The 12,699-nt window shown below is 34.0% G+C and overlaps 1 protein-coding gene across 1 annotated transcript in view; it reads right to left on the bottom strand.

The window, feature by feature from the left end:
- Positions 1 to 12,699, bottom strand: part of KLHL1 (kelch like family member 1) — a 305,504-nt gene that overhangs the window by 152,832 nt on the left and 139,973 nt on the right. The window lies entirely within an intron of this gene.

The raw sequence follows: 12,699 nt of genomic DNA, 5'->3' as shown, positions 1-12,699 counted from the left end.
AACAACATCCTCATCTGGATTTGTTCATCTACTGGGGACCCTTAGATAGACCTCTGGACAAGCCCTAGCTGCCGGTTTCTCCCTATTACACCCCTCCTCAGCCTGAAGTAGCCAGAGAAGTCAGTCGACGTCCCTATTCCCTATCAGCAGTTAGGGTTACATCTTCAGAGGGGAGGTTGAGACAGGTTAGTTAGCATGTTGCTAGGTAGACAGGGAGGTCCCTGGTGGCATAAACGAAAAACAGCCATATCCTGAAACTCCACGTCCTAGAATGTCTCCTTCACTCTAGGATAGAGACATAGGAATAAGCCTTGAGATTAATAGATAATCTCAAATCCTTTTTGACCAGACAAAGGAACAGATCTGATAGATAGGAATGGGTTATTCCGTTAATCCCTTCAGGATGGACAAACAGGACAAACCTGATAGAGGAATTCCATTAGAAGGCTCCAGCCCCCTCCCTCAAGCAGGCAAGGGAAGGTATAAAAGTAAGAGCTTTTGCCTCCGTCACTGGGCACTCCCATTCAAGACCCCCTTCCCCTCGGGAGCTCTGACCCTCTGCTTTCAATAAAGTATCCTCTTTTAAAAACACTTTGCCTCTTCTGGGTCCATGTTTCCATTCTTGGGTCTCACAAGACAGGATCCCAGCCCACACCCAGAAACTGCTGGCAGATCTGACATCATTTGGGAACTCACAGGAAAATATTTATTTACATCACAGTGTTTTTTTGTTTTGCTTAGTTTAAAACTTAAAGACAGTAAGCCAAAATGACAGCAAGCATTTATTTCAGATCACAAAATTGAAATTCTGGAGCACATATTCAGGCAGAAACCCTAATTGTGTCCTGATTTCAGGGTGAAAGCAAGGGGTTTTTGCGAGGAAAAGGAAGGGAACATTTACATGTATAGAGAAGAAAGGAATTCTATTGTTGTCAATAGCTAAGTTACTTTTTTAGCTTTACATGGCTTTTTACTGTTTCTAAAGAATATCCTTAATGATCAGTTCTTGTGGTCAAGATGGCTGCTTCCTGTTAGCTTTACAAATAGTTGTTTAGAATACAGTAATGCTTTGGCCCAGTCAAAGGTTATTTTGCCCAGTTCACACATTCCAAAATTTCAAAGAGAAAGGCAATGCCTCTAGAATGGATGCTTTGGCTCCATTTTGAAATGGCTCCACTTAATGTCATTTTTCAAAATAGAAAGTCAAGAGATAGGCCTAGGTCAATGTAGAAATTCAGTATGTTATAAAGGTAGGATTTGAAATCACTGGGAAGGCAATAAAAGATGGTACAAACAAAAAGTTGCATTACTATTTCAACTGGATAAAGTCTAAATGGATCAAACATATACATATTTAAAAGAATGACATCATGCAAGTTAAAACCCTATTAACCTGTTAATATGGATAAAACCCTATTAACCTGTTAATGAAAAGGTTTTCTAACTTAAGCTCCAGAAGAAAACATGGGAAAAAAAATTTCCAACTATATATATTTTTTTATATTTATGTTATTAATTTAAATACTTTTAACTTGTAAAATTATTTGCTATAAAAGACACTAGTCAATGTCAAAGATGAATAACAAAACCAAAAAAGGCAACTTTATCACAGACAAATGACTAATATTCCTAACATAAAAAGACTTTTTATTGATTTTTTAAAAGCAAAAAAAGGCTCAAACATTTGGCAGAAAAATAGGTAAGAGATGTGAACAGACTTTTTACATTAAAATTAAGTGCAAATGGTACTAAGCATAAGAAAAATCCTCATTAATATACAAGAAACAGACATTTAAACTATACTAACGTAACATTTTTCAGTTATCAGAATGCCATAAATCCAAAAGTTTACATGAGAAGCACTCATGCATTGCTTATCAGAATGCAACAATGGCATAACACACAGTAAAGGGATATAATTACACCAGAATGAGAATATGCAAGCTTGTTTTGCTCCATCGTGGACTAACTTGGCATTTTGCTCCATAAATAACATCTACTTAAAATCTGGCTATTCTACTTTCAATGTTTTACTCAGTGGAAAGAGCTCTGAAAATTTGATTCCCTTTGCAATACTAAGTAGGATATTGTTTTAAAGCATTCACATATTTTACATGCAACATTTATTTTCCCTATTTATTTGCAGAATTTATGCTTGTTGTTAAGATGATGATGATGATGATGATGACGATGATGATGATTGCTATTGAATGAAAACATTTGTATCTGGAACTGATATATGTCCAGGACAGATGTTGCAAATTTTCCTGAACTGGATCCTCTGTTTTACCTAACATATATTTTGAATTCTATTCATAGAGTTTAAATCGGTTGCTTGGATTGTTGATTTGTGTGATTGTTGATCTGTGTTTTTGTTTGTTTGTTTTTTTGGCTGTAAAGTCACTTGAGTGGAAAAGATAAATAAGATAAATGGTTTGAAAGTGCATTCTGGGTATGTTAATTTTCTTTACAAATAGATGGAATCCCTTATCACACAGGTAGGACCAGCTTTGAAGGGAGATCTAGTAGTCAGTTCAGGGAAGTGTCCTGATGGAACTGCATGCGACCTTCATTTGCTTAGCATGCATTTTGCTTTAATCCAAGCTAGCTTTGTGTAGCCTGGTAGGACTGTAACTCACTTGCATTCTTTTCTCAAATCCTCCTACCTGTTCATGTACTGTGTGTCCACTCTGTTTAATCATTAAGCCCTTAAGACATTCGGTTCTAGGCCGCCAAACTTACTTAAGAATAAAGCTTCAGGTCTATGAACCATGACCAAGATACAATAAACAAACCTGAAACTAGAATAAGGTTTTAGTCAAACAAGGAAAACACCTTGGTCTCAGTTATGGTTCAGCTCCTGACTCATGAAAGCAGAACGTCCCCACAGAACACATCCCTTGGAAACTGGACTGAACAATGCCATGACTGATACCAGGACCTAAAGCCATGATCAATTGCTCCCTGTCTTAGCCCTGACCAATCAGTAGAGCCCGCAACCCCAACTCCCATAGCAGCTATGATTAATGCTTTTACCCAGCCACTAGAAGCCATCAGTAAGCCAGGTATTTTAGAGCACCAGCTCAACTGTCTCTGATCTTGGCACCAACTCCTTAAATAAACCTTTGCTTTATTTGCTGCAAACTCCTGCTCATGTCTTTTTGGCTTGGATGAATGCAGGCAAGAGGGCCCTTTGAGTCTACGATAACATAGAGACTTCAATCTTGCCCAGTCACTGTGTGAGCAAGTCAGGCAGCCTGAAACAACCTTCATAGCCCACCATCCAAAGCAATCTACTCAGATATTTGGCTTTATTTTCTCTATTTAGCAATCATCTTCACATCTTCAAGTTTCAGTTATAATTGGCAAAATAATAATAACAATAATAATAAGAAAGAAAGGGTTGCATATGTTTCTTTTAGCTTTGCTTCTTCCATTACTCTAATTAGGCTGATGAAACATAAACGGGGTACCCTGAAATCTCTTGTCGATCAGCCAAGTCCATTCATGTCTCCAAAGTAGAATCCACTTCCTCATACAACTCTTATATCATGATAAAAATTAAAGAAGATATATGTCAAATTTGTGCTTTCCCTTTACATTAGGCCTAATTTTATTTAATTTGGCAACTTTTCTTCTTTAGAATTTACATTATTGAGTTATATAACTCTCTAAATCAAATGTGGATGAATTTTCTTCTTTTTTTTTCATTCATTCTGTAGAATTTTATGGAAAGAATTATGAAATGTGCTGATAGACTTCACCAGAATCCCCATTTATTTAAAATATAGGTGAGATTCTCAAACCCCAAATATTGGGAGGTAATAAGTTGTTCTTAGGTTACCTTCATTTTAAAAGAAAATTAGGAAAGTTGATAAAGGTTAAAAGATTAAAGCATTAGTTCATTTGTAGTTCAAAGCATTATTTTAACAGGTATTTAGTCAGTGTCCAATAAAGCAGTATAATAAAAGTGACATCCCCAAATCAAAGTCAACATGAAAGATTAGGCAAAGTTAGTTCACACCTATCAGAAAGGCAAAGGAGGTAAAAACATAATATAAAATTATCCTTGAATTAAAAAAAAAATTAAGAAAGCTAAATTGATGAGTAATATAGTAAGACATAAATGTACTTTCTTTGGCAATATTTATATTTGTGACACAGGCCAAATGAGTTTTTTAGCTCCCTAGTTCCTGATCTTAATCACCTTTCAAATGAACTTTTTAATCTTAAACAGAAGATTGTTCATAGCCTGAGTCATAGGAAGTCCCCTGCCCCCTGCCCCAGGCCATTCCAGGTCCAGCTCCTGGATGAACACCACCACCTGAATGACTGCATTAACTAGAGGAAAAGACCACAGGCTCCATGAAGCTAAATAAAATTTCTATCACACAGCTACCTTGCGTCGATGACTTTGGGTCCTGCTTCTTGGACTAACACTTTTAACTCTGTTTAACCAAAATCTATTTTTCCTCATTCATGGGCCTTGGGGACACAGAAGATGCCCCAGAAAGATTACCAGTACCAACGAAAGAAGCCTACATGGTCTTCCAGGTGGAACCCAAGACCCTTTCCTCTCATCTAAGATAAGATAGGGCGAGAGTTTCATGAATCCCCCAGTAGGTAGGGACAGCTACAGCAGGAAGCAGATACAGAAGAAAACACCTCCTGTCCCTCAACATTGGAAATGTTATGGGGATCACGGCTCTCAAGGGGAAAACGAGGCAGGCAGTTAGAGATACTGTGTGTCCCCGAAAATAAGACCTAGCCAGACCATCAGCTCTAATGCGTCTTTTGGAGCAAAAATTAACATAAGACCCAGTATTATTTCATATCATATCATATTATATAAGACTGATCTTATAGTAAAGTAAGAATGGATCTTATATTAATTTTTGCTCCAGAAGACGCATTAGAGTTCATGGTCCGGCTAGATCTTATTTTTGGGGAAACACGGTAGGCATCAGGTCTCTGCATTCCTGTATGTCCAACACAACCCACGGAACACAACCGCCCATAAGACCTTCCCTCTCTGTCCAAAACTTCCTCTTTTCATTATAACTATCTACCGCTATGAGGAAACAAATGGGTATAAAATGCACAGCTGGATTAAACCGGTCACTCACACCTGCTCAGTAAAGGCCACAGCAACCTTCATTTCAACTGGGCTTCATGATATCATCATTATAATATCATAAATATGCCTGGAGGTTCATTAATATCATTATAACAGACTGAATTCTGGGAAGGAACTTGTGCAGTCTGAAGAGATGAGGTAGTAGTCTCTTGTTAATCACAGGTGTGAATCAAGTGGTCCCATACCAGGAAAAGGAACAGCCCAGAAAAAAAAGATAAAAAGTCCAAGTCCTCACCAGTCAGGGCCTTTGAGCCTCTTGAGCCTCTTGAGCCTTGCCTTTGCTCAGGGCCCATTCAAAATACTTTGGAGTGTACTTTTTCTCCTAATAATGGCCTTGAGCCACTGCTTTCTGCTCCGGCCCCTTTCTACCTCTCTGAAGCATACTTTTTTTTTTTTTTCCTAATAAACTGCTTTTTCACTACTTTACCTCAATATCTCATTCAATTCTTTGCTCGAGACACCAAGAACCTGGACATTGTGCCAAGAAGGGCCCACACTCCGGAAACATTTGTTTTCACATGTTTACAGAAAGTATCAAATTTTGCATAAATTTATGACGACTTGAGCTTTTTACATTATAGAGATGTATACCAATATAACTTTTTATCCCAACAGTAGTCGCAGACTAAAGGGAAACAATGAATGAGAACGATTCTTGTTAATTTAATTTTACATTCACAAATGTTCTTACGAGGAAAAGAGAGAGGTCAGCAAACATATTTGTTTGTTCACATATTACCTCTGACACAAAACACGGCACAAACATTAATTCTCATCTATTTGCACTCATAAAGTAAAGGCTGCACATGAAATAAACAGGAACATTAAATATACAAATACATAAAGAGTAATAAATGTTAACCCCTATCCCACTTTTGCATATTCATAAAGTAAGTTTCCGCATAATGATTAACGATTATGTTGTTTCAGCACCGACTTGCTAGATAATGAGAAGGCTTCTGCATGTTAAAACGTAAATGATCTCACTGACCAAATAACAGGGGAAACATATTTCTTTTCCATAAGAAAATCTAGCCAGTAAAGAACTAAAACAGAGTTGCAGTTGCAATAACATTTTTTCTGGAATAAATTAAAAACCTCTTGCTTCAGTAAAAAGAAACATTATCAAACACCTTACGAGATATCTGACAAGATTACCCAGCAGATCAAGTCATTCCTGTTTTCTGCAACATGATTTATACTGCATGTGTCTTGTAGAAAGTCTTTTAATGCAGATACAATCCCTGTTCTTCCATGCAAGTGCAACAGTAGGGTTCTATTCAGCTGATCTCAGTCTTGTACAACAATGGCTTAAGTGTTTCAAATAAAAATTCACCTACTTAATGTCATATATGGACCGAGAGTTGGCACATCTAATTAATTCCAGCTTATAATTATTTCTGAAACTATTTTATAGTGTTGCAAATGCATGCAATAAATCTCTTTTAAAGTTCTGTCCTCCCTATTTGATAAAATTTGATCATATCAAACTCAATATGAAGACGAGCCTCTAAATCCTAACCCTGTTTCTACTCTCTCCTTTTCTAAATATAGTGTGGGATTTTATTCCTCTTTTTTTCCTAATCCTATTGTGCTCACTCTATTATTTGTTCATTTGATCAATCATTCAATGAAAACAATATTTCATCAAGTTTTAGGTGAGGTAGACCCATAATAGACTCAAGTTTAACAGCAACACACACATTAATGTCTAATGGAAATTAGGAATAAATAATACTCATACAATGTGATAAATTCTTCAACAAATGTAAGGACAAATTTACAAGAAAATATAGTAAAATAAGTTTCTGGGTGATTAGGGGATATATAAGGGAATGCTTTCCTTAGGAAGTTATGTTTTAGCATTGCCAATTAAATTGAAATTTTGAGGACACAAATGGGGGGAAGAGTAAAATGCTCTAGGTAGGAGAGAGCAATGTGTAAGAACAGCGATGAAATATCACAGAATGGTGTGAAGTTGCAAGTATGTAGTATGGTGGATTTGCAGGAATTAGAGGAAATATACTCATGTGACTGATTAGTAGATAGGCACCAGAATATAAAAACACTATATACTAACAGTTGATTAAGATTTGGGGGAACCACTAGAGAATGTTTAGCTGGAATTAGATCGAATCCAACCTGGATTCAAGAAAATTAACCACCTAAGTAAAGTAAATGACAAAGTGTTATTTTACCTTCACTGAAAACTATGATTTAATACAATTTTTATAAAGCTTAAGAACAAGCAAAACAAAAATCATGTATTACAAACATAAAATTCTTACTATTCTCAAAAAATAGTGTTTATCATCGAGGGGATAATAGGACTATTATTTCAAGGAGTACACAGGTAGAAATGTACTTAAGAAGTTTTATTTTATAAGTTGAGAAGTACTAACATAGAGAGCTATTTGAGTATTATACTTTATTATATATTCTCAGTTTCCAATATTACATAATAAACTACTTAAACTGAATAAAATAATTAATAAAATATTTGAAAATGTTACAAATAAGTTGCAAATGTTACATAAAAATTTTAAATGATTTAGAATGAGGGACAGAAATCAGAGCAAAAACAACATCTCAGGTGAGAAAGAATGAGAGATTGGACAGTAGTGAACTCTAGGCAGAGAGATAAGGTCAAGTTTGGTAAATGGTAAGGGAAAAAGAACAGTAAAGAAAGTTACCCCAAAATGCAAGGTCGAGGGGGATTCTAAAGAAGAAAATATTCATCAGTCTTAAACACTGCCGAAAATTGGGACAGAAAAGTACAACTGGATTTTTAAACTCTGGGGTCACTGGTCAATTTTGCCACAGCTTTTCTTTGTCTTAGGGGAAGATAAATCCATATTGCAATAAGGGTTCAAGAATTGCTACAATGGAGTTGCTTAGGGCTGGTGATCTGGTTTGGAAGCTAGGGGCTAGCATCCTTATCTTGGTGCTGCAATTGTAGAGAAACTTCACATTTTTAAGAGTGTATGGCACTAAAACAGTTAAAGAGGAATCAGGATTTAAGGAAACTTCATGAGAGACAATATGTAAATGGTTAAAATTATAGACTTTGAAGCAAGTTCCCCTAGTTTGAATTCCAGATTCACCTTTCACTACATCTGAGTGTAGTTTCGTAACTTAATTCAATTTTCTGTGCCTCAGTTTCTTTGACTGTAAAGATACTACCTATCTCATAGCACTGTTAGGATTAAGAGTTTATATATATATATATATCACGTATATATATCATGTATCATATATATATATATATATACACACACACACACACATATATATGTGTGTGTGTGTGTGTATATATATAACACTTAGATTGTTTGGTTTAAGGTAATCTATTTATTAATATTGTTTTGGTGAAATTGGAAGAGATTATAATCTTTTATCCTTTCTTTCTGCTCTCTATATTGCTAGGAACTATTTATTATGTGACACATCAATAAGATACATGATGACTGTATATCATTTTAATGTCATATTGAAACATTATCTGAGAGTCACCACTGAAGAATTGTTTAATTAGGAGAATATACCTCTGTTTGATTTACCATTTCCACTGGTTAGGGCTTAAGCTCTGTGAAATTACATTTTAACTTGCAGAATAACAATAGTTGCAAATGATTTTTGCCTGTGGAAAAGATACACCGTTATGTTTAAAGTTTTTATTGCATTTTATGACATTAACCACTTTTGTTTTTAACTCTGCAAATTTATTTCAGCATTTCTTTCCTTAGTGACTTTAGTCTCCTTAAACTAGTTTTACCACCCTGCTGATACTCTCATTCATGAGATAAATAATAATTTGGCATGTGCTCAATATGTATGTGTGTGGGTCATGGGTTTTACTTTGCTTGTATTAGAGTCATGTGTTAACTTTTAAAATGAATACCCAGTTGTTTATAAGCCACTTGTAGTGAATTTCCAATCTCATGTACTAGTAAGTCAACATAAAATAAGCCTCAGTAAGAAATCAAATGGTATTTGAAATTATGTGATCCTTATGTGGATATGGAAATATTATTATAAAATTTGAGGAGCTTATTTCTTAATACCCTAGGAAGAGTCGAGCTCCCACTAGGCCCTCAAGTAACCATAGCATCTATATTGTGTTCCAGAATATTAAAGTCTGGAGGATTTATGGTTCCCTAATGCTTTAACATCATTCTGTAGCATGTTCCCTTTTTTATGCCGATTGAACCATTGAGGGCTCCCATTTTTACTGCCCAGATTAAAAGGAACTATCTGTATAAATTTGTTTAATACTGGTGGGCAGCAAGATTTTCTGTTTTGTATTGTTTTGTTTTGGACTCCACACAGAACTTCCTCCCTCTGGGTAAGATATTTTTAAATAATGAGACCCAGATCAAACAATCCTAAATTTATTTGTGGACTTAATTTTTGCACTGCTTGTTCTTCATTAGACAGCATGTCTTGAGTTGTGAGTGCAGGGTGAGGAGAAAGAATGAGGAACAAATGGGTAGAGGATAAAAAAATATATTCCTTAATTCCTGACTACCCCAAATTCCTCAGAAATGTCATTTCCAGCCAAAGTTGATCTTCCTGTTATTTCTAAAAGACCTTTTAATCAACAATGCTGTCATCTCACTCAGTCCCTTCTAAATTTTAATAATTACAGTAACCTGAAGATTGTAGTGTAGCATGAATGGAGATGGAAAAGTGGAAAGAGAAAAACATATCGGTTAGATTGAATCAGTACGATGAAAAACTTGACAATTTAGGAAAGAAGATATTTAATAGAAAACAAAAATTTTAATGATGGAGGGTTAAAGATTAAAAGAGCAAGTGGAAGAATTAGTCTTAGCTAGTAGGAAAGATACCTGTTCTTCCAAAATTAGAAGTAAATTTAGGTGTGTTGATAAAAATATAACAATGTCTTTCGTAAGCCTTGCACTTCATATTTTTTAAAGTACTTATATGTGTAGTTCATGTTTGACATTAATATTCCTTTGATTAAGGCTAAAATAACTGATCTCTGGTCCTTATTTTTTCACTTTGAAAAGTTATCTTCATCTTTGGATAATATACTCTTTTCAGTAAAGTAATAATATGGTAGTAGTCTAAGAAGTATAACAGAAGGCAGTGACACATAATGGGTAATACTTATGTTCTAGATTCAAATTCATTAGCTGGGTGGCCTTGGGCAAGATATTTTACTTGTTGTGCCCTGGTTTTCTCATCCATAAAACGTGAACAATAATTTTACCAATTTCACAAGAATGTTGTACTAATGCATGTAAAGCTATCTGTGCCAAGCTCAGTGCAAGGCAAATCTGAAATACTGTTAGCTAGCATTATTCTGTATTAGACCCCTGACATTTCAGAAATTATGTTAATGATGTCTTTTTGTATAGTAGATTAACAGTTGAAGATATTAAATACAGTAAGTATAAATTAAGCATATGTTAAAGACAATGTCTTGTGTTATTGAATATATTATGCCTAAAATGTAGAGTTAAAATTAAATATTTTAATTTTAATATAATTAAAATTAATTATGTATAATTAATTATATATAATTATACATAAGTAATATAATTAAAAATTAATAATTTAATTTAATTTTAATATATATATGAGAGTCTGGTGCTGTCAAGAAACTGATCATTATACTAGCTAAAAAGATGAACAGGGAGTTATTTTTCTGCCTAATTATCTTTATTTTGGCATTTTTACTTTGAAAACAATTTCTGCTTTTCATCCGTGTATTAATAAGAAGTAGCAGCACCCAAATGTTATACATTTTGTGTTGCTTTGACAATGAAGTGAATTTGAGCGTTTTAATCTTTTCAAAAACTTGAATTTAAAAAACATAATAATAAATATAAGATACACTGGAGTTGATGACCACAGTTAAAGATTAATCATAAACATTATTAATGTGGGTAACAATAAAAACAGTAAAATTAAATAAATATTAATTTATTAGGTTGGTGCAAAAGTAATTGCGGTTTAAAAGGTTAAAAATAATTGTAAAAACTGCAATTACTTTTGCACCAACCTAATACTAATAAATGGTGACCCTCTTTTCAAGTTAGTATCTATAGAGCAAATTCATTCTCTTTTTAACCTAAATAGTATTCCAGAAGTTGCAAATATTATCTCAATGAACATTTGTTTTCTTGTTTTTTTTGTTTTTTTTTTAAGCAACCATTAACCTAAATAATGGTAGATGTTTGGTTTGATTTGGGGAGATGTCTTCCACCATTTTAGGCCATGTGTTTTCCATAGTATGATTGCACTTCACCTTCCAAAGGTGGCATATTTTCTACACCTAACCAATCAGAACTGCATTTCAGGGGAAATTAATGGACGAGTATATAACCCATTATGGACTTACTGATCATATGATATCAAAAAGACATACATTATATGTCATGAAGTTTTTACTAAACAATATGGGAAAGCTAATTCCAATTAGGCTGATAATTCAAGTTAGAATAAAATAATTATCATATTAGTGCTATGAAAAAGAAACTGAGCATCTATAAATCAAGAATCTACTACTCCTTAAAACTTCAGGAATATTCTTCCTTGGGGACAGAATTGTTGATAGGATTTAAGAGCTTTTTATTGAAATTCCTGAGAAGGCATTTCTGGCAGAAAGAGCAGCAAGCCAAAGAAATGAGGTAACAAAAGTCTAATTTGTTGTAGTAATCAATCAAAAAATAACATTAAGATTTTAATTTCATGTATAATAGTATCAAAAAGAATAAATCACTGGAGGAAAAAATTAACCAAAGTATAAAACCTATACACTGAAAACTAAAAAACACATTTGAAAGATCCTCAATTTTATATGATACCTGGATATCCACACACAAAGCATAAAGTTAGACCCCTACCTCTTGGCATCTGAAAAATTAACTCAAAAAATAAAAGAACTAAATGTAAGAGCTAAATCCATAAAACTCATAGATACAACATATGTGGAAAACTTTGTGACTTTGTATTGGTCAATGATTCTTAGTTATGATACAAAACCACAAGCAACAAAAGGGAAAAAAATAGATAAATTGGACAGCATCAAAATTAGAAACTTTTGTACTCAAAGAATATTATCAAGAAAGTGAAAAGACAACCTACAGACAGAATGGCTAAAAATATTTGCAAATTGTATAGTTTATAAGGGAGCTTATCTAGACTACATAAAAACCTTTTATAATTCAACAATAAAAAGGCAAATAAAACCCTGTTAAAAATGAGCAAAAGAGCTGAACAGATGTTTTTTTCTAAATAAGATCTACAAATGTTCAATAAGTACATGAAAAGATGCTCAGTTTTATCAGGCACTAGGGAAATGCAAATCAAAACCACAAGATATCACTTCACACCCACTAGGATTATTATAATCAATAAGAAAGTTAATAAAAAAATTGTTGGCAAGGATATAGAGAAGCTGAACCCTTATACACCACTGTGGGGAATGTGAAATGGTACAGCTACACTGAGAAACTTTCAGATGGTGATTCAGAATCTTTAAAATAGAATTCTCATATAACCATTTCAGTCCTGGTTACCTATCCAACAGA

The sequence above is a fragment of the Rhinolophus sinicus genome, chromosome 16, assembly GCF_057876585.1.
Source record: "Rhinolophus sinicus isolate RSI-liver-muscle chromosome 16, RSI-T2T, whole genome shotgun sequence".
NCBI classification, from domain to species: domain Eukaryota; kingdom Metazoa; phylum Chordata; class Mammalia; order Chiroptera; family Rhinolophidae; genus Rhinolophus; species Rhinolophus sinicus.
The sequence above is the reverse complement of the archived record's forward strand: the minus strand, read 5'-3'. Positions and strand labels throughout refer to the sequence as shown.